Source organism: Phyllobates terribilis, unplaced genomic scaffold (assembly GCF_046119375.1).
Source record: "Phyllobates terribilis strain yellow unplaced genomic scaffold, ASM4611937v1 Scaffold_66__1_contigs__length_7565176, whole genome shotgun sequence".
Taxonomy (NCBI): domain Eukaryota; kingdom Metazoa; phylum Chordata; class Amphibia; order Anura; family Dendrobatidae; genus Phyllobates; species Phyllobates terribilis.
Genome location: NW_027362826.1, coordinates 5,898,665 through 5,919,956, shown reverse-complemented (window position 1 = coordinate 5,919,956; position 21,292 = coordinate 5,898,665). Strand labels below are relative to the sequence as shown.

Here is a 21,292-nt window from a genome sequence, read left to right as displayed (position 1 = left end):
GGGTAGACAGCTGCTCGTTCCACCCCACCCCCCGCCTTAATTGGTTCTCCTCCCTTCCAACGGTGTTGAGGCGGGTGGGAACAGCAGGGGGTGAAGGTGCTGTGTTTAAAGAGGTGGAGTTATGCAGATCTAAAACGCGTGGATTGCAGCAGCAGCAAGCCGAAAAGTGCAGGCATGTAAGGGATCTAGAGGTTGACAACATGTCTTCTTAACGGGAGTCCAGGAGCTCATCTCCACAAATGGACTTTTCAGGATCCTTGGGTGGCTCCGTAGTTTGAAACCAATTCTGGTTATCGCTTCTCGGCCTTTTGGCTAAGATCAAGTGTAGTATCTGTTCTTATCAGTTTAATATCTGATACGTCCCCTATCTGGGGACCATATATTAAATGGATTTTTAGAACAGGGAGATGGAAAAAGAGCTTGCTCTGTCCACTCCACGCATTGACCTGGTATTGCAGTATCTCCAGGACCGGTGCACCCCTTCTTTAATGCAGTTTCTAAAATCAGAAAGAATTGAATTCAATGTTTTTTGTTCATTTTGCTTGTTTGTCGGATTTTGGGATGGACTCTTTGGCTTTGCTTTTCTTCTCCTCATTGGATTTTTCATGTTCAAAGTTGCAGAAGCCAGATTACAAGCTCATTTTGGTTCAACTTCAGCAACTGTGCATTGCATTGCCATGTAATGTGATGCAATGCTATCTTTCTAGCTCTCCCTTTTTACTTCCTTTTGGATAAACAGACATATTAGGCAAGCATTTTGGAGCTTTCACCTAAATAACTACAGGTGGTGAGATAAGCTGCACAATATAATTGACCTTTCAGTATATTGTTGCACACACACCATCTATTTAGCAAATGCCCTTGTTATCAACAGCAGCCTTTTAAACTCACCTGAGCTAACAGGTATGTGCGCTGGTTACTCTGCTGCGCTTAAAATTTCTTTTTTGGTTTGCTACAATGCCTTTTCTGAAACGTTGTCTCCTTCTGCTGGAACACTGACTTCTTTCATTTAATGCCTGCAGACTATAAAAGAGAACCCAACCCAAAAAGTTTGGTTGATTAGTCTGTGGCATTCTGTTAAACTGTTGCTTATGGCGGTCTCTGTGAGCTTCTCAGCGACATTCAGCCAGCCAGGTATCCTGCCTGCAGTAGATGGAATGTGGCAATGGAACGCTGGCTGCGCGTGTCATAATAGGCTCTGAGCCTTTATATACCTGTGCACAGCAGCAGCCACCTTCAGTCTGCTGCTGGACAGCCAGCAGCAGCAGCAGCAGGAGAGGTATGTAATCAGGAGCCCTCCTGCTAAGGGTAGACAGCTGCTCGTTCCACCCCACCCCCCGCCTTAATTGGTTCTCCTCCCTTCCAACGGTGTTGAGGCGGGTGGGAACAGCAGGGGGTGAAGGTGCTGTGTTTAAAGAGGTGGAGTTATGCAGATCTAAAACGCGTGGATTGCAGCAGCAGCAAGCCGAAAAGTGCAGGCATGTAAGGGATCTAGAGGTTGACAACATGTCTTCTTAACGGGAGTCCAGGAGCTCATCTCCACAAATGGACTTTTCAGGATCCTTGGGTGGCTCCGTAGTTTGAAACCAATTCTGGTTATCGCTTCTCGGCCTTTTGGCTAAGATCAAGTGTGGTATCTGTTCTTATCAGTTTAATATCTGATACGTCCCCTATCTGGGGACCATATATTAAATGGATTTTTAGAACAGGGAGATGGAAAAAGAGCTTGCTCTGTCCACTCCACGCATTGACCTGGTATTGCAGTATCTCCAGGACCGTTGCACCCCTTCTTTCAGGTCCATGTCTCGCTTCTTCCTGCTTCCTCTTTGGAGGTGACTCGGCTGGGACAAGTGGGACAGCTCCTTCCCCTACAACTGGACGACGCCATGGTTCTACGGAGACGTCGTTCGATTTGTGGGGGAGCATCAACTGGAGGGACTCAAGCCCGACTTGTGGAAGCCCAAAACTATCCACAAGCTAATCAGAGCCAAGGATGACGTGGAGAACATCACAGGACTTCACCAGGACACGCTGGAGACTGTGTGGACAAATGTATCGTCTGACAGGCTGACCAACGGGCACAAGGACTTGTCGTGGATGGCGATTCAGGGCGGACTGCCCGTCCGGTCATTCATGCATGCCCGGAACCTGTGCAAGACCCGGTACTGCCCAAGGTGCCCCTTCGTGGAGGAAACATCTTTGCACACTTTTTGGGACTGCGGATTTGCACAGCGCCTATTGACTGCACTTGAGGACGACCTGAGGAACTCTGTCCCCAGGGCGAGCCTATCGCACCTTTCTGTGCTTTATGGACTCTTCCCTGGGGTTCATACCGTCGGAGCCATCCAGGAGGCTTGGCGCCTTATGAACTGCTTCAAGGATGCCCTTTGGGTCGCCAGGAACCGGCTCATCTTGAGGAGGGAGAGGATGTCCATCCAGGACTGCCGCAGGCTGATCCACAGCCTGCTCAGAGACTATTCCATCATGGACGGTCCGGAGGACGAGGATGAGGACTAAACCCCTCCTCCCCCTCTCCCCTTATGTGTCTTGTCTTTCAATAAAGCTTCGGGCCTGTGATTTTCCCCTCCCCATCCCCTTTTTCCCAATCCCTATCCCTTATCACGGTTCGTCGTACTGTATTGATTGATATGCTTTTTCTTTCAGATTGAGTGTTTTGTGTAGCATAGGGGTGTGATGTGTCTAGTTAGTGCGTCGTATCCTCATGCTATGTAAATATGATGTAGAATTCTGTGTGTACTGGGCTGCGGCACTGTACACTGTCTGTTAACTTATTTTTTGTGCTAATAAAAGATATATTCAATCAAAAAAATCTGTTCTTATCAGTTTAATATCTGATACGTCCCCTATCTGGGGACCATATATTAAATGGATTTTTAGAACAGGGAGATGGAAAAAGAGCTTGCTCTGTCCACTCCACGCATTGACCTGGTATTGCAGTATCTCCAGGACCGGTGCACCCCTTCTTTAATGCAGTTTCTAAAATCAGAAAGAATTGAATTCAATGTTTTTGGTTCATTTTGCTTGTTTGTCGGATTTTGGGATGGACTCTTTGGCTTTGCTTTTCTTCTCCTCATTGGATTTTTCATGTTCAAAGTTGCAGAAGCCAGATTACAAGCTCATTTTGGTTCAACTTCAGCAACTGTGCATTGCATTGCCATGTAATGTGATGCAATGCTATCTTTCTAGCTCTCCCTTTTTACTTCCTTTTGGATAAACAGACATATTAGGCAAGCATTTTGGAGCTTTCACCTAAATAACTACAGGTGGTGAGATAAGCTGCACAATATAATTGACCTTTCAGTATATTGTTGCACACACACCATCTATTTAGCAAATGCCCTTGTTATCAACAGCAGCCTTTTAAACTCACCTGAGCTAACAGGTATGTGCGCTGGTTACTCTGCTGCGCTTAAAATTTCTTTTTTGGTTTGCTACAATGCCTTTTCTGAAACATTGTCTCCTTCTGCTGGAACACTGACTTCTTTCATTTAATGCCTGCAGACTATAAAAGAGAACCCAACCCAAAAAGTTTGGTTGATTAGTCTGTGGCATTCTGTTAAACTGTTGCTTATGGCGGTCTCTGTGAGCTTCTCAGCGACATTCAGCCAGCCAGGTATCCTGCCTGCAGTAGATGGAATGTGGCAATGGAACGCTGGCTGCGCGTGTCATAATAGGCTCTGAGCCTTTATATACCTGTGCACAGCAGCAGCCACCTTCAGTCTGCTGCTGGACAGCCAGCAGCAGCAGCAGCAGGAGAGGTATGTAATCAGGAGCCCTCCTGCTAAGGGTAGACAGCTGCTCGTTCCACCCCACCCCCCGCCTTAATTGGTTCTCCTCCCTTCCAACGGTGTTGAGGCGGGTGGGAACAGCAGGGGGTGAAGGTGCTGTGTTTAAAGAGGTGGAGTTATGCAGATCTAAAACGCGTGGATTGCAGCAGCAGCAAGCCGAAAAGTGCAGGCATGTAAGGGATCTAGAGGTTGACAACATGTCTTCTTAACGGGAGTCCAGGAGCTCATCTCCACAAATGGACTTTTCAGGATCCTTGGGTGGCTCCGTAGTTTGAAACCAATTCTGGTTATCGCTTCTCGGCCTTTTGGCTAAGATCAAGTGTAGTATCTGTTCTTATCAGTTTAATATCTGATACGTCCCCTATCTGGGGACCATATATTAAATGGATTTTTAGAACAGGGAGATGGAAAAAGAGCTTGCTCTGTCCACTCCACGCATTGACCTGGTATTGCAGTATCTCCAGGACCGGTGCACCCCTTCTTTAATGCAGTTTCTAAAATCAGAAAGAATTGAATTCAATGTTTTTTGTTCATTTTGCTTGTTTGTCGGATTTTGGGATGGACTCTTTGGCTTTGCTTTTCTTCTCCTCATTGGATTTTTCATGTTCAAAGTTGCAGAAGCCAGATTACAAGCTCATTTTGGTTCAACTTCAGCAACTGTGCATTGCATTGCCATGTAATGTGATGCAATGCTATCTTTCTAGCTCTCCCTTTTTACTTCCTTTTGGATAAACAGACATATTAGGCAAGCATTTTGGAGCTTTCACCTAAATAACTACAGGTGGTGAGATAAGCTGCACAATATAATTGACCTTTCAGTATATTGTTGCACACACACCATCTATTTAGCAAATGCCCTTGTTATCAACAGCAGCCTTTTAAACTCACCTGAGCTAACAGGTATGTGCGCTGGTTACTCTGCTGCGCTTAAAATTTCTTTTTTGGTTTGCTACAATGCCTTTTCTGAAACGTTGTCTCCTTCTGCTGGAACACTGACTTCTTTCATTTAATGCCTGCAGACTATAAAAGAGAACCCAACCCAAAAAGTTTGGTTGATTAGTCTGTGGCATTCTGTTAAACTGTTGCTTATGGCGGTCTCTGTGAGCTTCTCAGCGACATTCAGCCAGCCAGGTATCCTGCCTGCAGTAGATGGAATGTGGCAATGGAACGCTGGCTGCGCGTGTCATAATAGGCTCTGAGCCTTTATATACCTGTGCACAGCAGCAGCCACCTTCAGTCTGCTGCTGGACAGCCAGCAGCAGCAGCAGCAGGAGAGGTATGTAATCAGGAGCCCTCCTGCTAAGGGTAGACAGCTGCTCGTTCCACCCCACCCCCCGCCTTAATTGGTTCTCCTCCCTTCCAACGGTGTTGAGGCGGGTGGGAACAGCAGGGGGTGAAGGTGCTGTGTTTAAAGAGGTGGAGTTATGCAGATCTAAAACGCGTGGATTGCAGCAGCAGCAAGCCGAAAAGTGCAGGCATGTAAGGGATCTAGAGGTTGACAACATGTCTTCTTAACGGGAGTCCAGGAGCTCATCTCCACAAATGGACTTTTCAGGATCCTTGGGTGGCTCCGTAGTTTGAAACCAATTCTGGTTATCGCTTCTCGGCCTTTTGGCTAAGATCAAGTGTAGTATCTGTTCTTATCAGTTTAATATCTGATACGTCCCCTATCTGGGGACCATATATTAAATGGATTTTTAGAACAGGGAGATGGAAAAAGAGCTTGCTCTGTCCACTCCACGCATTGACCTGGTATTGCAGTATCTCCAGGACCGGTGCACCCCTTCTTTAATGCAGTTTCTAAAATCAGAAAGAATTGAATTCAATGTTTTTTGTTCATTTTGCTTGTTTGTCGGATTTTGGGATGGACTCTTTGGCTTTGCTTTTCTTCTCCTCATTGGATTTTTCATGTTCAAAGTTGCAGAAGCCAGATTACAAGCTCATTTTGGTTCAACTTCAGCAACTGTGCATTGCATTGCCATGTAATGTGATGCAATGCTATCTTTCTAGCTCTCCCTTTTTACTTCCTTTTGGATAAACAGACATATTAGGCAAGCATTTTGGAGCTTTCACCTAAATAACTACAGGTGGTGAGATAAGCTGCACAATATAATTGACCTTTCAGTATATTGTTGCACACACACCATCTATTTAGCAAATGCCCTTGTTATCAACAGCAGCCTTTTAAACTCACCTGAGCTAACAGGTATGTGCGCTGGTTACTCTGCTGCGCTTAAAATTTCTTTTTTGGTTTGCTACAATGCCTTTTCTGAAACGTTGTCTCCTTCTGCTGGAACACTGACTTCTTTCATTTAATGCCTGCAGACTATAAAAGAGAACCCAACCCAAAAAGTTTGGTTGATTAGTCTGTGGCATTCTGTTAAACTGTTGCTTATGGCGGTCTCTGTGAGCTTCTCAGCGACATTCAGCCAGCCAGGTATCCTGCCTGCAGTAGATGGAATGTGGCAATGGAACGCTGGCTGCGCGTGTCATAATAGGCTCTGAGCCTTTATATACCTGTGCACAGCAGCAGCCACCTTCAGTCTGCTGCTGGACAGCCAGCAGCAGCAGCAGCAGGAGAGGTATGTAATCAGGAGCCCTCCTGCTAAGGGTAGACAGCTGCTCGTTCCACCCCACCCCCCGCCTTAATTGGTTCTCCTCCCTTCCAACGGTGTTGAGGCGGGTGGGAACAGCAGGGGGTGAAGGTGCTGTGTTTAAAGAGGTGGAGTTATGCAGATCTAAAACGCGTGGATTGCAGCAGCAGCAAGCCGAAAAGTGCAGGCATGTAAGGGATCTAGAGGTTGACAACATGTCTTCTTAACGGGAGTCCAGGAGCTCATCTCCACAAATGGACTTTTCAGGATCCTTGGGTGGCTCCGTAGTTTGAAACCAATTCTGGTTATCGCTTCTCGGCCTTTTGGCTAAGATCAAGTGTAGTATCTGTTCTTATCAGTTTAATATCTGATACGTCCCCTATCTGGGGACCATATATTAAATGGATTTTTAGAACAGGGAGATGGAAAAAGAGCTTGCTCTGTCCACTCCACGCATTGACCTGGTATTGCAGTATCTCCAGGACCGGTGCACCCCTTCTTTAATGCAGTTTCTAAAATCAGAAAGAATTGAATTCAATGTTTTTTGTTCATTTTGCTTGTTTGTCGGATTTTGGGATGGACTCTTTGGCTTTGCTTTTCTTCTCCTCATTGGATTTTTCATGTTCAAAGTTGCAGAAGCCAGATTACAAGCTCATTTTGGTTCAACTTCAGCAACTGTGCATTGCATTGCCATGTAATGTGATGCAATGCTATCTTTCTAGCTCTCCCTTTTTACTTCCTTTTGGATAAACAGACATATTAGGCAAGCATTTTGGAGCTTTCACCTAAATAACTACAGGTGGTGAGATAAGCTGCACAATATAATTGACCTTTCAGTATATTGTTGCACACACACCATCTATTTAGCAAATGCCCTTGTTATCAACAGCAGCCTTTTAAACTCACCTGAGCTAACAGGTATGTGCGCTGGTTACTCTGCTGCGCTTAAAATTTCTTTTTTGGTTTGCTACAATGCCTTTTCTGAAACGTTGTCTCCTTCTGCTGGAACACTGACTTCTTTCATTTAATGCCTGCAGACTATAAAAGAGAACCCAACCCAAAAAGTTTGGTTGATTAGTCTGTGGCATTCTGTTAAACTGTTGCTTATGGCGGTCTCTGTGAGCTTCTCAGCGACATTCAGCCAGCCAGGTATCCTGCCTGCAGTAGATGGAATGTGGCAATGGAACGCTGGCTGCGCGTGTCATAATAGGCTCTGAGCCTTTATATACCTGTGCACAGCAGCAGCCACCTTCAGTCTGCTGCTGGACAGCCAGCAGCAGCAGCAGCAGGAGAGGTATGTAATCAGGAGCCCTCCTGCTAAGGGTAGACAGCTGCTCGTTCCACCCCACCCCCCGCCTTAATTGGTTCTCCTCCCTTCCAACGGTGTTGAGGCGGGTGGGAACAGCAGGGGGTGAAGGTGCTGTGTTTAAAGAGGTGGAGTTATGCAGATCTAAAACGCGTGGATTGCAGCAGCAGCAAGCCGAAAAGTGCAGGCATGTAAGGGATCTAGAGGTTGACAACATGTCTTCTTAACGGGAGTCCAGGAGCTCATCTCCACAAATGGACTTTTCAGGATCCTTGGGTGGCTCCGCAGTTTGAAACCAATTCTGGTTATCGCTTCTCGGCCTTTTGGCTAAGATCAAGTGTAGTATCTGTTCTTATCAGTTTAATATCTGATACGTCCCCTATCTGGGGACCATATATTAAATGGATTTTTAGAACAGGGAGATGGAAAAAGAGCTTGCTCTGTCCACTCCACGCATTGACCTGGTATTGCAGTATCTCCAGGACCGGTGCACCCCTTCTTTAATGCAGTTTCTAAAATCAGAAAGAATTGAATTCAATGTTTTTTGTTCATTTTGCTTGTTTGTCGGATTTTGGGATGGACTCTTTGGCTTTGCTTTTCTTCTCCTCATTGGATTTTTCATGTTCAAAGTTGCAGAAGCCAGATTACAAGCTCATTTTGGTTCAACTTCAGCAACTGTGCATTGCATTGCCATGTAATGTGATGCAATGCTATCTTTCTAGCTCTCCCTTTTTACTTCCTTTTGGATAAACAGACATATTAGGCAAGCATTTTGGAGCTTTCACCTAAATAACTACAGGTGGTGAGATAAGCTGCACAATATAATTGACCTTTCAGTATATTGTTGCACACACACCATCTATTTAGCAAATGCCCTTGTTATCAACAGCAGCCTTTTAAACTCACCTGAGCTAACAGGTATGTGCGCTGGTTACTCTGCTGCGCTTAAAATTTCTTTTTTGGTTTGCTACAATGCCTTTTCTGAAACGTTGTCTCCTTCTGCTGGAACACTGACTTCTTTCATTTAATGCCTGCAGACTATAAAAGAGAACCCAACCCAAAAAGTTTGGTTGATTAGTCTGTGGCATTCTGTTAAACTGTTGCTTATGGCGGTCTCTGTGAGCTTCTCAGCGACATTCAGCCAGCCAGGTATCCTGCCTGCAGTAGATGGAATGTGGCAATGGAACGCTGGCTGCGCGTGTCATAATAGGCTCTGAGCCTTTATATACCTGTGCACAGCAGCAGCCACCTTCAGTCTGCTGCTGGACAGCCAGCAGCAGCAGCAGCAGGAGAGGTATGTAATCAGGAGCCCTCCTGCTAAGGGTAGACAGCTGCTCGTTCCACCCCACCCCCCGCCTTAATTGGTTCTCCTCCCTTCCAACGGTGTTGAGGCGGGTGGGAACAGCAGGGGGTGAAGGTGCTGTGTTTAAAGAGGTGGAGTTATGCAGATCTAAAACGCGTGGATTGCAGCAGCAGCAAGCCGAAAAGTGCAGGCATGTAAGGGATCTAGAGGTTGACAACATGTCTTCTTAACGGGAGTCCAGGAGCTCATCTCCACAAATGGACTTTTCAGGATCCTTGGGTGGCTCCGTAGTTTGAAACCAATTCTGGTTATCGCTTCTCGGCCTTTTGGCTAAGATCAAGTGTAGTATCTGTTCTTATCAGTTTAATATCTGATACGTCCCCTATCTGGGGACCATATATTAAATGGATTTTTAGAACAGGGAGATGGAAAAAGAGCTTGCTCTGTCCACTCCACGCATTGACCTGGTATTGCAGTATCTCCAGGACCGGTGCACCCCTTCTTTAATGCAGTTTCTAAAATCAGAAAGAATTGAATTCAATGTTTTTTGTTCATTTTGCTTGTTTGTCGGATTTTGGGATGGACTCTTTGGCTTTGCTTTTCTTCTCCTCATTGGATTTTTCATGTTCAAAGTTGCAGAAGCCAGATTACAAGCTCATTTTGGTTCAACTTCAGCAACTGTGCATTGCATTGCCATGTAATGTGATGCAATGCTATCTTTCTAGCTCTCCCTTTTTACTTCCTTTTGGATAAACAGACATATTAGGCAAGCATTTTGGAGCTTTCACCTAAATAACTACAGGTGGTGAGATAAGCTGCACAATATAATTGACCTTTCAGTATATTGTTGCACACACACCATCTATTTAGCAAATGCCCTTGTTATCAACAGCAGCCTTTTAAACTCACCTGAGCTAACAGGTATGTGCGCTGGTTACTCTGCTGCGCTTAAAATTTCTTTTTTGGTTTGCTACAATGCCTTTTCTGAAACGTTGTCTCCTTCTGCTGGAACACTGACTTCTTTCATTTAATGCCTGCAGACTATAAAAGAGAACCCAACCCAAAAAGTTTGGTTGATTAGTCTGTGGCATTCTGTTAAACTGTTGCTTATGGCGGTCTCTGTGAGCTTCTCAGCGACATTCAGCCAGCCAGGTATCCTGCCTGCAGTAGATGGAATGTGGCAATGGAACGCTGGCTGCGCGTGTCATAATAGGCTCTGAGCCTTTATATACCTGTGCACAGCAGCAGCCACCTTCAGTCTGCTGCTGGACAGCCAGCAGCAGCAGCAGCAGGAGAGGTATGTAATCAGGAGCCCTCCTGCTAAGGGTAGACAGCTGCTCGTTCCACCCCACCCCCCGCCTTAATTGGTTCTCCTCCCTTCCAACGGTGTTGAGGCGGGTGGGAACAGCAGGGGGTGAAGGTGCTGTGTTTAAAGAGGTGGAGTTATGCAGATCTAAAACGCGTGGATTGCAGCAGCAGCAAGCCGAAAAGTGCAGGCATGTAAGGGATCTAGAGGTTGACAACATGTCTTCTTAACGGGAGTCCAGGAGCTCATCTCCACAAATGGACTTTTCAGGATCCTTGGGTGGCTCCGTAGTTTGAAACCAATTCTGGTTATCGCTTCTCGGCCTTTTGGCTAAGATCAAGTGTAGTATCTGTTCTTATCAGTTTAATATCTGATACGTCCCCTATCTGGGGACCATATATTAAATGGATTTTTAGAACAGGGAGATGGAAAAAGAGCTTGCTCTGTCCACTCCACGCATTGACCTGGTATTGCAGTATCTCCAGGACCGGTGCACCCCTTCTTTAATGCAGTTTCTAAAATCAGAAAGAATTGAATTCAATGTTTTTTGTTCATTTTGCTTGTTTGTCGGATTTTGGGATGGACTCTTTGGCTTTGCTTTTCTTCTCCTCATTGGATTTTTCATGTTCAAAGTTGCAGAAGCCAGATTACAAGCTCATTTTGGTTCAACTTCAGCAACTGTGCATTGCATTGCCATGTAATGTGATGCAATGCTATCTTTCTAGCTCTCCCTTTTTACTTCCTTTTGGATAAACAGACATATTAGGCAAGCATTTTGGAGCTTTCACCTAAATAACTACAGGTGGTGAGATAAGCTGCACAATATAATTGACCTTTCAGTATATTGTTGCACACACACCATCTATTTAGCAAATGCCCTTGTTATCAACAGCAGCCTTTTAAACTCACCTGAGCTAACAGGTATGTGCGCTGGTTACTCTGCTGCGCTTAAAATTTCTTTTTTGGTTTGCTACAATGCCTTTTCTGAAACGTTGTCTCCTTCTGCTGGAACACTGACTTCTTTCATTTAATGCCTGCAGACTATAAAAGAGAACCCAACCCAAAAAGTTTGGTTGATTAGTCTGTGGCATTCTGTTAAACTGTTGCTTATGGCGGTCTCTGTGAGCTTCTCAGCGACATTCAGCCAGCCAGGTATCCTGCCTGCAGTAGATGGAATGTGGCAATGGAACGCTGGCTGCGCGTGTCATAATAGGCTCTGAGCCTTTATATACCTGTGCACAGCAGCAGCCACCTTCAGTCTGCTGCTGGACAGCCAGCAGCAGCAGCAGCAGGAGAGGTATGTAATCAGGAGCCCTCCTGCTAAGGGTAGACAGCTGCTCGTTCCACCCCACCCCCCGCCTTAATTGGTTCTCCTCCCTTCCAACGGTGTTGAGGCGGGTGGGAACAGCAGGGGGTGAAGGTGCTGTGTTTAAAGAGGTGGAGTTATGCAGATCTAAAACGCGTGGATTGCAGCAGCAGCAAGCCGAAAAGTGCAGGCATGTAAGGGATCTAGAGGTTGACAACATGTCTTCTTAACGGGAGTCCAGGAGCTCATCTCCACAAATGGACTTTTCAGGATCCTTGGGTGGCTCCGCAGTTTGAAACCAATTCTGGTTATCGCTTCTCGGCCTTTTGGCTAAGATCAAGTGTAGTATCTGTTCTTATCAGTTTAATATCTGATACGTCCCCTATCTGGGGACCATATATTAAATGGATTTTTAGAACAGGGAGATGGAAAAAGAGCTTGCTCTGTCCACTCCACGCATTGACCTGGTATTGCAGTATCTCCAGGACCGGTGCACCCCTTCTTTAATGCAGTTTCTAAAATCAGAAAGAATTGAATTCAATGTTTTTTGTTCATTTTGCTTGTTTGTCGGATTTTGGGATGGACTCTTTGGCTTTGCTTTTCTTCTCCTCATTGGATTTTTCATGTTCAAAGTTGCAGAAGCCAGATTACAAGCTCATTTTGGTTCAACTTCAGCAACTGTGCATTGCATTGCCATGTAATGTGATGCAATGCTATCTTTCTAGCTCTCCCTTTTTACTTCCTTTTGGATAAACAGACATATTAGGCAAGCATTTTGGAGCTTTCACCTAAATAACTACAGGTGGTGAGATAAGCTGCACAATATAATTGACCTTTCAGTATATTGTTGCACACACACCATCTATTTAGCAAATGCCCTTGTTATCAACAGCAGCCTTTTAAACTCACCTGAGCTAACAGGTATGTGCGCTGGTTACTCTGCTGCGCTTAAAATTTCTTTTTTGGTTTGCTACAATGCCTTTTCTGAAACGTTGTCTCCTTCTGCTGGAACACTGACTTCTTTCATTTAATGCCTGCAGACTATAAAAGAGAACCCAACCCAAAAAGTTTGGTTGATTAGTCTGTGGCATTCTGTTAAACTGTTGCTTATGGCGGTCTCTGTGAGCTTCTCAGCGACATTCAGCCAGCCAGGTATCCTGCCTGCAGTAGATGGAATGTGGCAATGGAACGCTGGCTGCGCGTGTCATAATAGGCTCTGAGCCTTTATATACCTGTGCACAGCAGCAGCCACCTTCAGTCTGCTGCTGGACAGCCAGCAGCAGCAGCAGCAGGAGAGGTATGTAATCAGGAGCCCTCCTGCTAAGGGTAGACAGCTGCTCGTTCCACCCCACCCCCCGCCTTAATTGGTTCTCCTCCCTTCCAACGGTGTTGAGGCGGGTGGGAACAGCAGGGGGTGAAGGTGCTGTGTTTAAAGAGGTGGAGTTATGCAGATCTAAAACGCGTGGATTGCAGCAGCAGCAAGCCGAAAAGTGCAGGCATGTAAGGGATCTAGAGGTTGACAACATGTCTTCTTAACGGGAGTCCAGGAGCTCATCTCCACAAATGGACTTTTCAGGATCCTTGGGTGGCTCCGTAGTTTGAAACCAATTCTGGTTATCGCTTCTCGGCCTTTTGGCTAAGATCAAGTGTAGTATCTGTTCTTATCAGTTTAATATCTGATACGTCCCCTATCTGGGGACCATATATTAAATGGATTTTTAGAACAGGGAGATGGAAAAAGAGCTTGCTCTGTCCACTCCACGCATTGACCTGGTATTGCAGTATCTCCAGGACCGGTGCACCCCTTCTTTAATGCAGTTTCTAAAATCAGAAAGAATTGAATTCAATGTTTTTTGTTCATTTTGCTTGTTTGTCGGATTTTGGGATGGACTCTTTGGCTTTGCTTTTCTTCTCCTCATTGGATTTTTCATGTTCAAAGTTGCAGAAGCCAGATTACAAGCTCATTTTGGTTCAACTTCAGCAACTGTGCATTGCATTGCCATGTAATGTGATGCAATGCTATCTTTCTAGCTCTCCCTTTTTACTTCCTTTTGGATAAACAGACATATTAGGCAAGCATTTTGGAGCTTTCACCTAAATAACTACAGGTGGTGAGATAAGCTGCACAATATAATTGACCTTTCAGTATATTGTTGCACACACACCATCTATTTAGCAAATGCCCTTGTTATCAACAGCAGCCTTTTAAACTCACCTGAGCTAACAGGTATGTGCGCTGGTTACTCTGCTGCGCTTAAAATTTCTTTTTTGGTTTGCTACAATGCCTTTTCTGAAACGTTGTCTCCTTCTGCTGGAACACTGACTTCTTTCATTTAATGCCTGCAGACTATAAAAGAGAACCCAACCCAAAAAGTTTGGTTGATTAGTCTGTGGCATTCTGTTAAACTGTTGCTTATGGCGGTCTCTGTGAGCTTCTCAGCGACATTCAGCCAGCCAGGTATCCTGCCTGCAGTAGATGGAATGTGGCAATGGAACGCTGGCTGCGCGTGTCATAATAGGCTCTGAGCCTTTATATACCTGTGCACAGCAGCAGCCACCTTCAGTCTGCTGCTGGACAGCCAGCAGCAGCAGCAGCAGGAGAGGTATGTAATCAGGAGCCCTCCTGCTAAGGGTAGACAGCTGCTCGTTCCACCCCACCCCCCGCCTTAATTGGTTCTCCTCCCTTCCAACGGTGTTGAGGCGGGTGGGAACAGCAGGGGGTGAAGGTGCTGTGTTTAAAGAGGTGGAGTTATGCAGATCTAAAACGCGTGGATTGCAGCAGCAGCAAGCCGAAAAGTGCAGGCATGTAAGGGATCTAGAGGTTGACAACATGTCTTCTTAACGGGAGTCCAGGAGCTCATCTCCACAAATGGACTTTTCAGGATCCTTGGGTGGCTCCGTAGTTTGAAACCAATTCTGGTTATCGCTTCTCGGCCTTTTGGCTTAGATCTTGTATCTGGTCAGAAGGATCCTATAGTGTTTCCCCCTCGGCCTTGCAGCATCGCCACTTAGGTGGCTTAAGCTGCCTGCTGCTATTGGGGGGGTCCAGAGGAAACGAGAGGTGATAATGGGCGTCAAGATTCGCTATGCCGGGACCGATGATATTCGGGTCAAAAATGCTTTTCGCATTGATATTGAGGAGTCGAGGAGGAATTTCTTTAACCTGCGGTTCTTGGTGGAAGTCGTCATCTTCAAGATTTTGAATGTTGGTCGTGGAGACATCATTTGCCTACAGGAGTTCCCAAAGAATGGCCGGTACGTTTTAGTCCTTGATCGTATGGCAGCTTGCCAGAATCTTTTCAAGACTCTAAAGGATCAGCAAGCCTTGGATCATCCGGCTCTTGATGGGCTTACATTTACGGTATTGTATACTAAGGGGGAAGTGCCAGTTGTTGTGTTTATGCACAACCCCCTTGTGGATGTGGAGGACATTACTAGATTCCTGAACCGTCATTGCAGCTATGTGTCCTACTCACACAAGGTGAGGAATGAGGTGGGCTTGTGGACTGGCAAACACAAGTTTTTTGTACGGTTCCAGGAGGACCCCCAGGGACCTGGGGGTATCCACTACCCTCCCCTCAGTTTTGCCATCGGGAGGGATAGAGGGTATATGTATTTTCCTGGTGCTCCGCGGTTTTGCAGGAAGTGTAAATCCTTTGGACACTACCAAGAGGACTGCACGGTGGAGAAGTTTTGTGGGAAATGCAATAAAGAGGGTCATCTGGCAATGGAGTGTACTAACTCCATGGTTTGTAATGCATGTGGCGAGGAGGGACACGCTTTCAAGGACTGTCCCCATCGTTCCAGGTCATATGCAGAGGCCGTGTCCCCACGTCCTACTACTGCCGCCACTATTGGTGAGGCGATCGAGGCAGTAAGGGACTTCATGGAAGAGATGGAGCAAGCACCCGATCCTGCTGGTGGAAGCGCTGTTGAGATAGAGCCTGCAGATATGTCAATTCTGCTTGATGTGAGTGGTGAGGGAGAAGTGAGCGGTTCACTCTCCACAACGCCGGTGTTGGCTTTGGAAAGCTCAGAGGCAATTCATGAAGGTGGTGGTGGCCAGGGTGACTTCACCGGGGCTGTGGTGAGGCCCCCTGATGAGGACTCTGATGTGTCTTCTGCAAAGAAGTTCCGGCCAGATTTTTCACCTGCCAGTATTGGGAGCATCAGCCCCTTAAGTGATAGGAGCTATCCCGAGAGCTACAGTGCCTCTCCTAGGAGGTCTTTTTTGGAGGAGGGGGCCAGCATTCTCTGCTTAACATCAGGAATCGAGTTTCAAGACGAGAAAGGTTGACTCTTCGGTGGGGGGTATGTTCTTTTTTACCGAATATGGTTAAAAAATGGGCTCCAACATGGGCTGTAGTGTACTGTCAATAAATGTAAGGCTTATAAAATCTAAGCCTAGAAGATTGGCTATACTGGAAGAACTAAAAAATCTTGGAGCAAATATTTACTGTCTGCAAGAGTGCGGAATTGAAGAGTCACCTCCTGAAAAGGACTGGGTATATGGGCATAGCATTTGGTCAGGTTCAATGACAAACAAAAATGATGGTGTGGGGATTTTGTTGGGGAATAGGGATTTAAGTTTTGAAAATTATATGGTGGTGGAGCCAGGTCGTTGTATAATGGCAGTGGTTAAGGGGAGAGGGTGGAGGGTGAAAATTGTTAACGTGTATTGTCCAATTAACAAAGGGGATAGGTTAGCACTATTAGAGAAAATACGTTTATTTTTGCCTGGAAGGATTCCAATATTATTAGTTGGTGATTTCAATTGTGTTTCTGAAGGGGAAATTGATGTCACAGGTAAGGTCCTTAATCAAATTACATCTGATTTTTCTTTTTTAGATGCAGCGGAATTTTTGAGTAAGCCACCACCGGCCACATATAGAGCTGATAGGGGAGGAATAGTGTCCAGGATTGACCGCATGCTGTATACAAATAGAGGTTTGGTGTGTAAATTTTTTAAACAGCATGTCTTTTCTTTCACAGACCATGAATGTTTGTGGGGTATGTTTGAAGGTGATAAAAAAATGGTGCATGGTGTTGGGGTATGGAAGCTAAATGTTAGGTTGTTAGAGGATGTTAGGGTTATGAGAGACTTCGAAAGTAAGTATGAATGGTGGAGGTCTAGGAAAAATAATTTTGTGGATGTGACTGTATGGTGGGATTGGGTGAAAGTGGAAATTAAGAATTTTTTTAGGAGGTGGGGTTATAAAAAAGCAGCAATTGAAAGAGGCAGATTTAAAGATTTAAATATGAGGATTGAGTGGTTACATAAAATGAGTATGAAAGGAATTGATGTTAGTGATCAACTCAGAGGAGCGAGAGATGAGATGAAGCGTGTTTTGGAAAAGCGTGGGAAGGAAATTATTTTTAGGACGAGAGTTGAGCATTTGGATATGGATGAGAAGTGTACGAGGTACTTTTTTAAAAAAATGTGCAGTAAAAAAGATGAGTTGGATGAGGTTGTAAATGATAATGGTATGACTGTGGTTGGAAGGGAAGTGTTGGATGAGGTACATAGTTTCTATAGTAGTTTATTTGAGTCTAAATGGGTGGATGGGGGTTTGAAAGAGCATGTGTTAGGTATGTTGGAGAGTCAGCTTGAATCAGGGGAACGTGAGTGTTTGAGTGAGGATATTGTTTTTGATGAGGTCAAAAAGGCGGTGGATGGTGCGAAAAAGAATAAAACACCTGGGAAAGATGGGTTGCCTGTGGAGTTTTATGTAAAAGCATGGGATGTGATTGGTGTTGATTTTGTGGAGGTATGTCAATATATGTGGATGAATGGTGTACTTTGTAATTCCATGAAAGAAGGAGTAGTTGTTTTACTATATAAGAAGGGTGAGAAAAAGAATTTGCGTAATTGGAGGCCGATTACATTACTCAATGCAGATTATAAAGTCTTTAGCAAAATTCTGGCTAACCGTATGCGTGGGGTGATTGGAAGTGTGGTTGGTGATGATCAAGTGTGCGCGGTGCCAGGTAGGTGTATGACTGATAACCTCTTGTTGTTGCGGGACGTAATTGGAGATTGTATGTTTAGGAAGGGGAAATGTATGGTTTTTTGTGTGGATTTTGAGAAAGCTTTTGATAGAGTGTCGCATGCGTTTATGTTTGAGGTGTTATTTAGGATGGGTTTTCCTAGTGTTTTTGTGAATGCCATAAGGTGTTTGTATGATGGTGTGGTGAGTGAAGTGTTAGTGAATGGATGTTTGAGTGAGAAGGTGTGCATAAAATCAGGGGTCAGGCAGGGGTGTCCGTTGTCCCCTGTCCTGTTTATAAGTGTGATTGAGCCCCTGTTGTGCATGATTCGGAAAGAGAAAGTGATGAATGGTCTTCTGATCCCAGGGAGTGGTGGAAAGACTGTAAAGGTAATGGGGTATATGGACGATGTTGTTGTGGTGAGTGATAATATGGCTGCTATGAATCGAGCAAGGTTGCTTTTAGATTTCTTTTGTGGTGCATCTGGTTTTAGGGTGAATTGGGGGAAGTGTAGCTATAAGTGTTTCGGGGATTCGAGTGTTAGGATGGATGGTGTGATATGTGAAGAAGGTGCTATTAAGGTTTTGGGGGTGTGGTTTAACAAAGATCTGAAAGGGAATGAGAGTTGGGATGAATGCGGTAAGAGGATTGAACAGAAGTTAAATTTTTGGAGGTTGCGGGACTTGACATTGTCAGGCAAAGTCCTTATTATTAAGTCAGTGATTCTTCCTATGTTACTTTTTGTGTCAGTGGTTTTTCCAGCCCCTTATAGGGGTTTTAGGCGGATTGAGAAGCTAATTTTTACGTTTTATTTGGGAAGTAAGATGGAAAAACTTAAAAGGGAATATTTGTGTAAGTTACATGAACATGGGGGAATGGATTTCCCAAATTTTGAATTTTGTCTTGGTTTAAATTATATTAAAACAGTGGTTGTTCTGTTAGGTAGGGATAACAAGACGGCTTTTATGATTAAATATATGGCTGGATGTATGTTGTTTGGGTTGAAATGGATGAGAAGGGATGCAAGAGTGCCTGTTTCGTTTAAATGTCCAGTGTGGTATGAGTTTGTTGAAAAATTTGTTGTCAAGCATGATTTGTTGGATGTTCCTATGGGTGATTTCAAAGTGATAAGGAATGTAAGGAGAAGGATGCGTGTTAGAGAGTTTGAATGTAACATTAGGGGCTTGAGATCGAGTGAAGCGTTGTGTGTATGGAGGAACCTGAGTATAAAAGGAATATCGAATAGGCAGCGTGATATCGTATGGATGAGTTTGCATGAGATTTTGCCTGTGAGAGAGGTACAGAAGAGGAGGGATCTGATTAGAACAGAGGTATGTCCGAGGGATGGATGTGGGGCGAGTGAAACTGTTATGCATTTGGTTTGGAATTGTGATTATGCTCAGAGTGTTTGGAAGGGAGTGGGTGGTTTATGCAAGGAACTAGCGGGCGTGAATTTTATAAATTGGAGAGTGGTAATGTTTGGGATGGGTGCAAGTAGCCGGGTGAAAGAGAGATTGTTGTGGTTGATAATGGCATGTGTAATAGAAAGTCTGTGGGACGTTAGGAATTTGTGTTTATTTAAAAGGAAAATAATCTCAGTTAATATTTGTGTTAGGATGGTTTTGTCAAGGTTATACATAGTTTATTTATGGGACAGCCGTGGCGGTGGTGGCTCTGATTCAGAAGGTTTTTGGAAAGTCAAAAAATGGAGGTCACTGGTAAAGTACCAGTAAGTCCTTGTTTAAGTGTTGTGATCTGTCTTTTTTTATGATAATGGTATGTTTTATAGTTTTTTTGTCCATTCAAAAGGTATTACAACTGTTTCAGTATAAAGTTATAAATATGAAATAAAGAAAGTACCATTATGATGTAAGACTGGGCAACGTAGTATGAGTTTTTATACTATTGATTGTTGCTTGAAAAATTTTACTGAATGGTATAAAAAAAAAAAAAAAAAAAAATCTGTTCTTATCAGTTTAATATCTGATACGTCCCCTATCTGGGGACCATATATTAAATGGATTTTTAGAACAGGGAGATGGAAAAAGAGCTTGCTCTGTCCACTCCACGCATTGACCTGGTATTGCAGTATCTCCAGGACCGGTGCACCCCTTCTTTAATGCAGTTTCTAAAATCAGAAAGAATTGAATTCAATGTTTTTTGTTCATTTTGCTTGTTTGTCGGATTTTGGGATGGACTCTTTGGCTTTGCTTTTCTTCTCCTCATTGGATTTTTCATGTTCAAAGTTGCAGAAGCCAGATTACAAGCTCATTTTGGTTCAACTTCAGCAACTGTGCATTGCATTGCCATGTAATGTGATGCAATGCTATCTTTCTAGCTCTCCCTTTTTACTTCCTTTTGGATAAACAGACATATTAGGCAAGCATTTTGGAGCTTTCACCTAAATAACTACAGGTGGTGAGATAAGCTGCACAATATAATTGACCTTTCAGTATATTGTTGCACACACACCATCTATTTAGCAAATGCCCTTGTTATCAACAGCAGCCTTTTAAACTCACCTGAGCTAACAGGTATGTGCGCTGGTTACTCTGCTGCGCTTAAAATTTCTTTTTTGGTTTGCTACAATGCCTTTTCTGAAACGTTGTCTCCTTCTGCTGGAACACTGACTTCTTTCATTTAATGCCTGCAGACTATAAAAGAGAACCCAACCCAAAAAGTTTGGTTGATTAGTCTGTGGCATTCTGTTAAACTGTTGCTTATGGCGGTCTCTGTGAGCTTCTCAGCGACATTCAGCCAGCCAGGTATCCTGCCTGCAGTAGATGGAATGTGGCAATGGAACGCTGGCTGCGCGTGTCATAATAGGCTCTGAGCCTTTATATACCTGTGCACAGCAGCAGCCACCTTCAGTCTGCTGCTGGACAGCCAGCAGCAGCAGCAGGAGAGGTATGTAATCAGGAGCCCTCCTGCTAAGGGTAGACAGCTGCTCGTTCCACCCCACCCCCCGCCTTAATTGGTTCTCCTCCCTTCCAACGGTGTTGAGGCGGGTGGGAACAGCAGGGGGTGAAGGTGCTGTGTTTAAAGAGGTGGAGTTATGCAGATCTAAAACGCGTGGATTGCAGCAGCAGCAAGCCGAAAAGTGCAGGCATGTAAGGGATCTAGAGGTTGACAACATGTCTTCTTAACGGGAGTCCAGGAGCTCATCTCCACAAATGGACTTTTCAGGATCCTTGGGTGGCTCCGTAGTTTGAAACCAATTCTGGTTATCGCTTCTCGGCCTTTTGGCTAAGATCAAGTGTAGTATCTGTTCTTATCAGTTTAATATCTGATACGTCCCCTATCTGGGGACCATATATTAAATGGATTTTTAGAACAGGGAGATGGAAAAAGAGCTTGCTCTGTCCACTCCACGCATTGACCTGGTATTGCAGTATCTCCAGGACCAGTGCACCCCTTCTTTAATGCAGTTTCTAAAATCAGAAAGAATTGAATTCAATGTTTTTTGTTCATTTTGCTTGTTTGTCGGATTTTGGGATGGACTCTTTGGCTTTGCTTTTCTTCTCCTCATTGGATTTTTCATGTTCAAAGTTGCAGAAGCCAGATTACAAGCTCATTTTGGTTCAACTTCAGCAACTGTGCATTGCATTGCCATGTAATGTGATGCAATGCTATCTTTCTAGCTCTCCCTTTTTACTTCCTTTTGGATAAACAGACATATT

General features: G+C 44.6%; 13 non-coding genes across 13 annotated transcripts; all 13 read left to right on the top strand.

The window, feature by feature from the left end:
* The first annotated feature begins 292 nt into the window (after positions 1 to 292).
* Positions 293 to 483, top strand: LOC141193820 (U2 spliceosomal RNA). Its single transcript, XR_012266628.1, has one exon. It is a non-coding gene; the product is annotated as a U2 spliceosomal RNA (small nuclear RNA).
* Positions 484 to 1,598: 1,115 nt separating this feature from the next.
* On the top strand, positions 1,599 to 1,789 carry LOC141193590 (U2 spliceosomal RNA). Its single transcript, XR_012266496.1, has one exon. It is a non-coding gene; the product is annotated as a U2 spliceosomal RNA (small nuclear RNA).
* Positions 1,790 to 2,789: 1,000 nt separating this feature from the next.
* LOC141193623 (U2 spliceosomal RNA) lies at positions 2,790 to 2,983 on the top strand. The gene has a single exon (XR_012266527.1). It is a non-coding gene; the product is annotated as a U2 spliceosomal RNA (small nuclear RNA).
* Positions 2,984 to 4,098: 1,115 nt separating this feature from the next.
* Positions 4,099 to 4,289, top strand: LOC141193819 (U2 spliceosomal RNA). Its single transcript, XR_012266627.1, has one exon. It is a non-coding gene; the product is annotated as a U2 spliceosomal RNA (small nuclear RNA).
* A 1,115-nt stretch (positions 4,290 to 5,404) lies between these two features.
* LOC141193818 (U2 spliceosomal RNA) lies at positions 5,405 to 5,595 on the top strand. Its single transcript, XR_012266626.1, has one exon. It is a non-coding gene; the product is annotated as a U2 spliceosomal RNA (small nuclear RNA).
* A 1,115-nt stretch (positions 5,596 to 6,710) lies between these two features.
* Positions 6,711 to 6,901, top strand: LOC141193817 (U2 spliceosomal RNA). The gene has a single exon (XR_012266625.1). It is a non-coding gene; the product is annotated as a U2 spliceosomal RNA (small nuclear RNA).
* A 1,115-nt stretch (positions 6,902 to 8,016) lies between these two features.
* Positions 8,017 to 8,207, top strand: LOC141193815 (U2 spliceosomal RNA). The gene has a single exon (XR_012266623.1). It is a non-coding gene; the product is annotated as a U2 spliceosomal RNA (small nuclear RNA).
* Positions 8,208 to 9,322: 1,115 nt separating this feature from the next.
* LOC141193814 (U2 spliceosomal RNA) lies at positions 9,323 to 9,513 on the top strand. The gene has a single exon (XR_012266622.1). It is a non-coding gene; the product is annotated as a U2 spliceosomal RNA (small nuclear RNA).
* A 1,115-nt stretch (positions 9,514 to 10,628) lies between these two features.
* Positions 10,629 to 10,819, top strand: LOC141193813 (U2 spliceosomal RNA). The gene has a single exon (XR_012266621.1). It is a non-coding gene; the product is annotated as a U2 spliceosomal RNA (small nuclear RNA).
* A 1,115-nt stretch (positions 10,820 to 11,934) lies between these two features.
* Positions 11,935 to 12,125, top strand: LOC141193812 (U2 spliceosomal RNA). Its single transcript, XR_012266620.1, has one exon. It is a non-coding gene; the product is annotated as a U2 spliceosomal RNA (small nuclear RNA).
* A 1,115-nt stretch (positions 12,126 to 13,240) lies between these two features.
* Positions 13,241 to 13,431, top strand: LOC141193811 (U2 spliceosomal RNA). Its single transcript, XR_012266619.1, has one exon. It is a non-coding gene; the product is annotated as a U2 spliceosomal RNA (small nuclear RNA).
* Positions 13,432 to 19,531: 6,100 nt separating this feature from the next.
* LOC141193663 (U2 spliceosomal RNA) lies at positions 19,532 to 19,726 on the top strand. The gene has a single exon (XR_012266553.1). It is a non-coding gene; the product is annotated as a U2 spliceosomal RNA (small nuclear RNA).
* Positions 19,727 to 20,838: 1,112 nt separating this feature from the next.
* Positions 20,839 to 21,029, top strand: LOC141193615 (U2 spliceosomal RNA). The gene has a single exon (XR_012266519.1). It is a non-coding gene; the product is annotated as a U2 spliceosomal RNA (small nuclear RNA).
* The last annotated feature ends 263 nt before the right edge of the window (positions 21,030 to 21,292 follow it).